The 9,071-nt window shown below is 40.3% G+C and overlaps 1 pseudogene; it reads left to right on the top strand.

Annotated features, from left to right (window-relative positions):
- Positions 1–238: 238 nt before the first annotated feature.
- LOC108287955 lies at positions 239–5,769 on the top strand (annotated as a pseudogene).
- The last annotated feature ends 3,302 nt before the right edge of the window (positions 5,770–9,071 follow it).

Below are 9,071 nucleotides of genomic sequence, written 5' to 3'. Positions count from 1 at the left end.
AAAAAAAAAAAAAAAAAAAAAAAAAAAAAAAAAAAAAAAAAAAAAAAAAGCAGGGAATGGATTTAAGGTGTAAAGTTTCTATTAGCTTTCTTTTTATATGTTTGTTTATAGAGTGTTAAGTTGTTACCAGGTTAAAATAATAGATTATAAGATACTATTGCAAACCTCATGGTAATCTCAAGCCAAAAAATATATAATGAATACACAAAATGTGAAAAGCAAAAACTGCAGGTAAGTTATGTCTGACCGGAACAAAAAGCAGTAAGTTATATATGTATTTTTAAATAAATTTAAGAAGAGGCCAGGCCTGGTTGCTCACACCTGTAATTCCAACACTTTGGGAAGCCAAAGCAGGCAGATCACAAGGTCAAGAGATTGAGATCATCCTGGCCAACGTGGTGAAAACCTTTCTCTATGAAAAATACAAAAATTAGCTGGGTGTGGTGGCACATGCCTGTAGTCCCCGGTACTCGGGAGGCTGAGGCAAGAGAATCTCTTGAACCCAGGAGGCAGGAGTTGCAGTGAGCCAAGATCATGCCACTGCACTCCAGCCTGGTGACAGAGCAAGAGTCCATCTAAAAAAAAAAAAGGAAAGAAAGAAAATAAAGAAAAAAAGAAAGAAAAGAAAGAAAAAAACTAAACAAAGAAACTGTATCACCAGAGAAAATCATGTTCACTAAAGGAAGATAGGGAGGAAAAAAATTAGATAAGCCACAAAGACAACCAGAAAATGGCAGGAGTGTTTACTTACCAACAGTAGCAGTGAATATAAATGGATTAAACTCTCTAATCAAAAGATGTATAATAGCTGAATGGATGAAAAAACAAAACCCAGCAATCTGTTGCCTACAGGAAACAGTTCACCTATAATGATACACATAGACTGAAAAGTAGAGGAGTGGAGAATGATCTTCCATGCTAATGGAAACTATAGAAGAACAGGAGTTGCTATACTTATCAGACAAAGTAGATTTTAAGACCAAACTACAAGAGACAAAGAAGTTCACTGTATAATGATAGAGGGATCAATTCAACAATACAATATAATAATTTTAAATACACACACACACACACACACACACCCAACAGTGGAGCTCCCAGATATATAAAGCAAATATTATTAAAGCTACAGAGAAAGATAGGCCTCAATATAGTAACAGTTGGAAATCAACACCCCACTTTCAGCTGTGAACAATCATCCAGATAGAAACAAAGAAACAGTCTTAATCTTCACTATAGACTAAATAGATCTAATAGATATTTACAGAACATTTCATCCAATGGCTGCAGAATACACAGTTTTTTCCTCAGCCTACGGATCATTCTCATAGATAGACAATATATTTGTTAGGTCACAAAACAAGTCTGAAAAAATTCAAAAATGGAATTATCAAGCATCATCTCGGACCACAATGGAATAAAACTGGAACAAGAGGAATTTTGCAAAGCATACAAATATATGGAAGTTAAACAATATCATCCTAAATGACCAGTGGGTCAATGAATAAATTAAAGAAACTGAAAAATTTATTGATACAAGTGATAATGGAAATGCAACATACCCAAAGCTCTGAGATACAGCAAAAGCTGTACTAAGAGGGAAGTTTATAGCTGTATGTCCTACATCAAAGAAAAGGAAGAACTTCAAAAAAATGATCTAACTGTGTATCTCAAAGAAATAGAGAAGCTAGAGCAAACCTAACGCAAAATTAGAAAAATAAAGATCAAGCAGAAATAAGACTGAAATGAAACAGTACAAAAGATAAGTGCAACAAAAGTTAAACAAAATCGACAAACCTTAGCCAGACTGATAAAAAGAGAGAAGATGAAAATAAAGTCAGAAATGAAAATGGAGACATTAAGACTGATGCTGTAGAAATGCAAAGGATCATCAGTGGCTGCTGTGAGCAACTAGATGCCAATACATTGGAAAATCTAAAAGAAATGGAAAAATTCCTAGACACATACAACCTACCAAGATCGAATCATGAAGAAATCCCAAACCTGAACAGACAAATAACAAGTAACAAGATTGAAGCCATAATAAAAAATCTCCAAAAAAAAAAAGAAAAGCCTGGGACCCGACAGCTTCACCGCTGCATTCTATTAAACACTTGAAAAATGAACTAATATCAGTCCTATTCAATTCCAAAAAATAGAGGGAGTACTGCAAGTCCAGTATTACCCTGATACCAAAACCAGATGAAGACACCTCAAAAAGAGCAAACTACAGGCAGATATCCCTGAATATTGAGGCAAAAATCTTCAATGAAATACTAGCAAACTGAAATCAATGATATATTACAAAGATTATTAATCATGGTGTGGGATTTATCCCTGGTTTGCAAGGATGGTTCAACATATGCCAATGTGACACATCAAAACAGAATGAAGGATAAAAACCATATATGATCATTTCATTGATGCTGAAAGAACATTTGATAAGATTCAACACCCCTTCATGATAAAAACTGCCAAAAAGCTCAGGCAAGAAAGAACATAGCTCAACATAATAAAAGCCATATATGACAGATTCACAGCTAGTATCATATGGAATGGGAAAAAACTGAAAGCCTTTTAAGATCTGGAACATGACATGGATGGCCACTGTCACCAATGTCACTCAACGTAGTACTGGAAGTCCTACCTAGAGCAATCAGACAAGAGAACAACCTAAAGGGCATCGAAATAAAAGAGGAAGAAATCAAAGTATGCTTGTTTGCAGATATGATCTTACATTTAGAAAAAACTATTGGAACTGATAAATTCAGTAAAGTTACAGGACACAAGAATCAGTAGCATTTCTATATGACAACAGCAAACAATGTGAAAAATCAAGAAAGAAACCTCATTTACAATAGCTACATGTAAAATTAAATGCCTGAGAATTAACCAAAAGAAGTGAAAGATCTCTAATGAAAACTATAAAAAACATAGATGAAAGAAATTGAAGAGGACAGCAAAAAAAAATTTCACATTTGTCATTGGAATAGTCATTGGAAAATGTACGTACTACCCAAAGCAATCTACAGATTCAACGCAATTCCTATCCTAAGGTTGGGGGAGGGGAGAACTGGAGGAATCATATTACCCAACTTCAAATTGTACTACAGAGGTATAGTAACTAAAGCAATATGGTACTGGCACAAAAACAGACACATAGACCAATGGAAGAGAATACAGAAACCAGGAACAGATCCATACACCTACAGTGAACTCATTTTTGACAAAAGTGCTAAGAACATATATTAGGGAAAAGGCAGTCTCTTCAATAAATGGTGCTGGAAAAATGGATTATCCATATGCAGAATAATGAAACTAGACCCCTACCTCTCACCATACACAAAAAGTTAAATCAAAATGGATCAAACACCTAAATCTAAGACCTCAAACTATGGAACTCCTACAGTAAAACAATGGGAAAATCTCCATGACATTGATCTGGGCAAAAATTTCTTGAGACATAACCCACAGGCCAGGCAGCCAAAGCAAAAATAGTCAAATGGGATCACATCAAGTTAAAAAGCTTCCGCACAGCAAAGGATACAAAGCGAAGAGACAACGCACAGAATGGGAGAAAATATTTGCAAACTACCTAGCTGACAAGCTATTAATAACCAGAATATTTAAGAAGCTCAAACAACTCTATAGGAAAGAAGTCTAACAATCCAATCAAAAGATGGGCAAAAGTTTTGAATAGCCATGTCTCAAAAGATATACAAATGGTGGCCAGGGGCAGTGGCTCACGCCTGTAATCCCAGCACTTTGGGAGGCCGAGGTAGGTGGATCACCTGAGGTCAGGAGTTCGAGACCAGCTTGGGCAACATGGAGAAACCCCATCTCTACTAAAAAAAAACATAGTAGTTGAGCATGATGGTGGGCACCTGTAATCCCAGCTACCTGGGAGGCTGACGCAGGAAAATTACTTGAACCCAGGAGCCAGAGGTTGCAGTGAGCGGAGATCGCACCGTTACACTCCAGCCTGGGCGACAAGAGCAAAATTCTGTCTCAAAAAATAAAAAAAAAAGTATACAAATGGCAAACAGGCATATAAAAGGTGCTCAACATCACTGATCAGATAAATGCAAATCAAAACTACAATCTGATATCATCTTGACCCAGTTAAAATGGCTTATATCCAAAAGAGGCAATAATAAATGCTAACGAAGATATAAAGAAAAGGCAACCCTTGACTAAGGAGCAGTTTCTCTGTTCCTTCTGGAATCTCTGCCTGATTCAGCCTTCCTGCCTCTACCACATCTATCTGCATGACCCAGAAGTCCTACAAGGTGTTCACCTCTGGTCCCAGGGCCTTCAGCAGCTGCTCCTACACAAGTGGGCCGGGTACCCCTATCAGGTCCTCGAGTTTCTCCTGAGTGGGCAGCAGCAGCTTCTGGGATGGCCTGGGCAGAGGCTGTGGTGGGGCCAGCGGCATGGGAGGCATGATCAGCGTCATGGCCAACCAGAGCCTGCGAAGCCCCCTTAACCTGGAGGTGGACCCCAACATCCAGGCCATGTGCACCCAGGAAAAGGAGCAGATCAAGACCCTCAACAAGTTTGCCGCCTTCATTGACAAGATATGGTTCCTGAAGCAGGAGAACAAGATGCTGGAGACCAAGTGGAGCCACTTGCAGCAGCAGAAGATGGCTCGGAGCCAGATGGACAACATGTTCGAGAGCTACATCAACAACCTTAGCAGCTAGAAACTATGGACCAGGAGAAGCTGAAGCTGGAGGCAGAGTTTGGCAACATGCAGGGGCAGGTGGAGGACTTCAAGAACAATTATAAGGATGAGATCATTAAGAATACAGAGACCAAGAATGAATTTGTCCTTATCAAGAAAGATGTGGATGAGCTTACATGAACAAGATAGAGCCGCAGTCTTGCCTGGAAGGGCTGACTGAGGCAGCTGTATGAAAAGCAGGTCCAGGAGCTGTAGTCCCAGATCTTGGACATGTCTGTGGTACTGTCCATGGACAACAGGCCCTCCCTGGACATCGACAGCATCATCGCTGAGGTTAAGTTGCAGGATGAGATCGCCCATCGCAGCTGGGCTGAGGCTGAGAGCATGTACCAGATCAAGTATGAGGAGCTGCAGACGCTGGCTGGGAAGCACGGGGATGACCTGCAGCGTAAAAAGCCTGAGATCTCCGAGATGAACTGAACATCAGCCGTCTCCAGGCTGAGATTGAGGGCCTCAAAGGCCAGAGGGCTTCCCTGGAGGCCACCATGGAGCAGTGTGGTGAGCTGGCCATTAAGGATGGGAACACCAAGCTGTCCAAGCTGGAGGCCGCCTGCAGCGGGCCAAGCAGGACCTGGTGTGGCAGCGGCACAAGGAGCTGATCGACGTCAAGCTAGCCCTAGACATCTAGATCGCCACCTACAGGAAGCTGCTGGAAGCCAGCTGGAGTTTGGGATGCAGAATGTATGTAAATCCATGCTAAGACCACCAGTGGCTATGCAGGTGGTCTGAGCTCGACCTATGGGGGCCTCAGAAGTCCTGGCCTCAGCTACGGCCTGGGCTGTAGCTTTGGCTGCGGCACGGGCTCCAGCTCCTTCAACCGCATCAGCTCCACCAGGGCCATGGTTGTGAAGAAGATCAAGACCTGCGATGGGAAGCTGGTGTCCGAGTCCTCTGACCTGCCCAAGTCAACAGCTGCGGCGGCCACTCCCAGCCTGCCCCTCCGGCAGCTGCCCCAGAGCCTAGGAGGGAGAACACTGTACAGGGGAGCACAGGAAACAGGAGACCCACCCAAGGCTCAGTTCTAGCCTGCAGCCCACCGAGGAGGAGTTTACTGCCTGGGGACCCACCCCTTGCCCATGCCGGCAGGTACGAACAATTTATTTATTTATTTATTTTGGTCCAAAACAAAACCTCAGCTAGCTCTGCCAACTGTCAAAAAAAAAAAAAAAAGTGGGGGGACAGTTTGGAGGTTCTTCAAAAAACTAATAATATACAGGTATTGATCGACTTACGACCTATGCAACTTACAACCATTCGGCTTTACGACCACAATCCCTAGCCATGACTACGTCGCGTCTGGCAGTGCAAACGTTGTCTAGCTGGGCGGACAACAGTGCAGACCAGCTTCCAGCAGCACTACCATCTCTGCGTGCACCATTTCAACTGTTATCCCAGACTCGGTACAGCAATTTGTGTTTTGTGTCTTGGATATTTTTCATCAAACCCCTCCCAAGATGTCTACCAAGAGGAAATTGTCTTTGTCTACACCTCGGCCTGCCAAGAAGGAAAGAAAGGCCACCGATCTCGACACGAAAATGAAGGTAATTAAGCAGTATGAAGGAAGAAAGAAAGTGAATGTGATCGCACGTGATACGAAGTTATCACACTGGACTGTGTCGACGATTTTGAAAGATAAAGAAAGAATTCGTGAAGCTGTGAAAGGTTCTGCACCCATGCAGATCAACAGTTATAACAAAGCAACGAAGCGGGCCCATCCACGAAATGGAGAAATTGCTATATATTTGGATGGAAGATCAAATTCAAAAACGGCCAGCCTTTTTACTGTGCAGATCAAGGCGAGAAGTCTATTTCAGACTCTGAAGGGGTGTGCTGGAGAAGATTACAGTCAAGAGTTTGTAGCAAGCACTGGCTGGTTCCAGAGATTCAAGAAAAGATTCCAAATGCATAGTGTTCGAGTGACTGGAGAAGCAGCGAGTGCGGATGAGGAAGGAGCACATAAGTTTGTTGATAGTCTGGATGAATTAATTACAGATGAGGGATATCTAGCAGAACAGATTTTCAATGTTGATGAAACTGGATTATTTTGGAAACGGATGCCAGCAAGCACTTATATTCACAAAGAGGCCAAAAGCATGCTGGGATTTAAAGCATTTAAGGATAGGCTAACTCTGCTGCTTGGCAGGAACATCGCAGGGTTTAAGCTGAAGCCGTTCTTAATTTATCACTCAGACAACCCGCGTGTGTTCAGGAATGTTAACAAGCACACACTGCCCATCTACTCTCGTTCTCAACGTAAAGCATGGATGACACAAGGATTGTTTGAAGACTGGTTTATTCCTCAAGGCACAAATGGCATAAAATGAACAAAGAAAATTATTATATATAACAATAATGAAAGAAAATTATGATAAAATATGACTTAAAGATTTTTATAACATCATTTCACAGTACTGTACATATAGCCTCCTCAACTTACGACCAAATCGTGTTACGACTGGTCTATCGGAACCAATCGCAGTTGTAAGTCGAGCACTAGCTGTACTTGCCGTATGATCCAGCAATCTCACTGTTGGGTAGACACCCGAAAGAAAGGAGATCAGTATGTCAAATACTCCCATGTTTGTTGCAGCACTGTTTATAATAGCCAAGATTTAGAAGCAACCTAAGTGTCCAACAGATGAATAAAGAAAATACAGTACCTGTACAAAATAGAGTACTATTCAGTTTAAAAAGAATGAGATCCTGTCATCTGCAACAACATGGATGGAAATGGAGATCATTATGTTGAGAAATCAGGCACAGAAAGACAAACATTATATGTACTCTCTTATTTGTGGGTATAACAATCAAAACAACTAAACTCATGTAGATAGAGAGGAGAAGGGTGATTACCAGAGGCTGGGAGGGTTACAGGGGTCTGAGGAGAAAGGTAGGGATGGTTAATAGGTACAGAAACATTGTATGAATAAGACCTACTATTTGATAGCACAGTGGGGTGACTATAATCAATAATTGCACATTTTAGGAAAACTTAGAATGGAGATGAATTGCTTATAACTCAAAGGATAAATGCTTGAGGGGAGAGATACCCCTTTTTCCATAATATATTTATTTCACATTGCATGCCTGCATCAAAATATCTTATATACCCAAAAATATATCTATGTACCCACAATAAAAATAGCTTTTTAAAAATGAAAGTAATTAGCCTAGCTTTTATAATTCCTTTACTTTTCATCATGTTAGCAACTGAGAAATGCATTATTTTGCCTTGCTTCTTTTATCTAACATGATGCTTTTAAGATTAATCCATGTTGTTTGCATTAAGATATTGTTTACTCATTGTAATGGCTATTCATGCCTGTGTGACTATTGCACAATTCATCCTTTTTTTTTTTTTTGGACCGAGTCTCTCACTGTCGTCCAGGCTGGAGAGCGATGGCATGATCTCGGCTCATTTCAACCTCTATCTCCTGGATTCAAGTGATTCTCCTGTCTCAACCTCCCAAGTAACTGAGATTATAGATGATGACCACCATGCCCAGCTAATTTTTTTTAGTTTTCATAATGTTCACCAGCCTGGTCTCAAACTCCTGACTTCAAGTGATCCACCTGCCTTGGTCTCCCAATGTGCTAGGATTACAGGCATGTATCACCATGCCTGTCCAATTTAACCTTTCTAACACAGAAATATTTTAGTTTGTTTCAAGTTTTATCCTATAACTAGAATAAAGCAGTATTAAATATACTTGTAGAAAAAAAACTGATACCACAGATATAAAAAAGTCACTATTATGAACAACTATCCATCAACAAACTAGAAAATCTACAGGAAATGAATTCCTGGACACATACAAACAACCAAGATTGGAACAGTAATAAAAAGTCTCAACATACAAATTAGATGGAGTCTAATTTTTTTCCCATAGAAATTAGCAGTAAAGCACATCAGCAAAATACAATATGTGAATGTTATTACTAATTGATTTGAAAATCTCAACAGAAGTTCTAGGAACTCAGAGACCTCTGAGTAATACATGAATCATAAGAAAGAAAATAGATTTATTTTTATGCATTTTATTTAAGCTGCCTTTCCTCTTCCTTCTCTGCTACTTGCAGGACAGTGTCTTTCTCCTGTTTCAATGACTCAATTTGTTTGGTTTTCCCATATTTCATGTTTTCTAACATGCAACCTTTATGTTCCAACTTGAGAAAGTTGAGGCTAGTATCCTTGAGGGACACAGATTCACTGATCCTCAACAAAATACTGGAAACCAAACCCAGCACATCAAAAGACAATATACCATGATCAAGTAGGATTTATCCCAGGAATGCAAATATGGTTCAACAAACACAAATCAATAAA

This window comes from Cebus imitator, unplaced genomic scaffold (assembly GCF_001604975.1).
Source record: "Cebus imitator isolate Cc_AM_T3 unplaced genomic scaffold, Cebus_imitator-1.0 Scaffold358, whole genome shotgun sequence".
In the NCBI taxonomy this organism is placed as follows: Eukaryota; Metazoa; Chordata; class Mammalia; order Primates; family Cebidae; genus Cebus; species Cebus imitator.
The sequence above is the reverse complement of the archived record's forward strand: the minus strand, read 5'-3'. Positions and strand labels throughout refer to the sequence as shown.